General features: G+C 42.2%; 1 protein-coding gene across 2 annotated transcripts in view; it reads left to right on the top strand.

The window, feature by feature from the left end:
- The first annotated feature begins 7 nt into the window (after positions 1-7).
- LOC108755477 (hormone receptor 4-like) overlaps positions 8-1,962 on the top strand; it is a 16,011-nt gene continuing 14,056 nt past the window's right edge. For both annotated transcript variants that reach the window (XM_018498504.1, XM_018498503.1), the window contains exon 1: positions 8-1,112. The gene's annotated coding sequence lies outside the window, so the exon portion shown is untranslated. The remainder of the gene's footprint in view (positions 1,113-1,962) is intronic.

The following is a 1,962-nucleotide window of genomic DNA, read 5'->3' as shown; positions in this document are numbered from 1 at the left end:
AGGAAGAGAGATGAATGCAAGGCGGATAGACGGTGTGGGACAAAGTACGAGACGAACAGCTGGAACGACGGAGAGGAACGAGCGCGCGAACGAGCGAGAGGGAAACAGCTGGACTGTGTTACCTCCAACGCGCGGCGCGGCGCGGAGACGGATGCTGCGGCAAGGCGGATCGAGAGGGAGAAGGAGAACGTGATGGGGGAAGATCAGAAGAGATAGATAGATAGGAAGGAGCGAGAGCGTGACAGTGGGAAGGACGGAGGCGCGAGCGAGATCGGCCGGTGAGGAGCGAGAAAGATGGTGGATCATATACCCGCGAGAAGGCTGCGGTAGTCTTTCTCGGCTGGCTAGGTGAGATAAGGACAAGGCGGACAAACGGATTGAAGAAGGTGCCTAAGGTAGGGATATTCAGTCTCGCGGCCACGTGCTACACGAGCGCACGCCCCGAGCCGGCCGGCGGTCCAGCCAGCCAGCCAGCTAAGACATCGTCCTCTTCTTCTTCGTTCTCGCAATTCGATCTGTCAATACGCGCTTCCTCCCGTCCATTTATCCGTTCATCCGCCTCCGTCCGTCTCTTTTTGCTTTGCCGAACGGAAAAATCGTGAAAAAGTCGCGCGACGTAGTTCCGAGCGGAATTGGTGTGATTCTTCAGCGTCATCAGCATACTCCGAAAGGAGCAACACGCGCGCAGTGTTTTCTCCTGAGATATCGAAGGGACACTCATTGTCAGCCTGTGATCCGCGCGAAAAGCGATATCCTATTGTGATTCCTTTCCTCGATCCGATGGATCACGTTTTTCCCCTGCCGGAAGATATTTTCGACACGAATGTGGATCGTATAAATATCGGTTTGGTGTAATCGTTGTGACGTTATCGCAACGAGGACGATCGCGTACTGTTTGACAACATACAGTGCGTAGATGAAGAACGTGCGTCGATGTGTGCTTTCTGTGTTGAGTAAAGGCGGATAGAGTGATGACGCGTGCTGTCACAGCGGACTGACATGTGTCCATAGAAGCGACGGTGCGAAAAATTGTAAGATTGGGGGTTTGATCGCGGAAGTGTATCGAGAGGAAGAGGAATAAACGGGAACATTTAGTGAAAGACATTACATAGGTATGTATATCGACACAATTTCTAAAGTTGTCATTGTCAGTGCAGTGTCGGAATTGTAGGCGGATCTAGCTTAGGTTCCTCCTTCGTCTTGCTTTCTGAGAAGAATGGATGAGAATTCACAAAAGGTGGGCTAAAAGTAACACCGTACGATTTCTTTCTCATGTGAACAAAAAAATGTCAATTTCTCACATATTTGTTAGACTATAATTGTATTATTTAATAAAAAAGGAAAAATCTTATAATTTTATAAGAAATATTTTTATAAGAAATTGATCAGAAATTTATCGATTTTTTTGGAGAAGCTTAGAGTATTTTTTTTTTAGATCCGCCTATAATCGGCTTTATTCTTATATTTTTTATTACTCTATGTATTCTTCAACATTTTTAAACGGTATCGTCTTCTTTGCATGTTTCAAATGTTAAAAATAAATATGTTCGATGACTTATCACTTATAGTGAATACATTAGTTAGATTCGTTTCATTTGAATACTCGACACAATCATGTTTCCAGTGACATTTGACATAATCGCACGAGAAGATTTCAGATGTCGTGCGAGGTTAAAGTTTATTTTTGCTTGAATATTTATACTCGGAGGAAAAGACGTGGTAGTGGAAAATTATAAAAGTGACAGCTACACAAGTTTTATATGTAGAATAAATCATTTTATAATTATTGTACTTAATAAATAGTTTATTTAATTATGTACATTAATTTATTCAACTATATGTATACTTTTACTTAAACTTGTATAGTTATTATTTTTATTACCGTGTATATTATACTTTTCTTTGAGTGTAGAATATGATTTTCTATGTAATACACCAAGAACACTATGTTTCCTATTTTTC

This window comes from Trachymyrmex septentrionalis, unplaced genomic scaffold (assembly GCF_001594115.1).
Source record: "Trachymyrmex septentrionalis isolate Tsep2-gDNA-1 unplaced genomic scaffold, Tsep1.0 scaffold87, whole genome shotgun sequence".
Lineage (NCBI taxonomy): Eukaryota > Metazoa > Arthropoda > Insecta > Hymenoptera > Formicidae > Trachymyrmex > Trachymyrmex septentrionalis.
The sequence above is the reverse complement of the archived record's forward strand: the minus strand, read 5'-3'. Positions and strand labels throughout refer to the sequence as shown.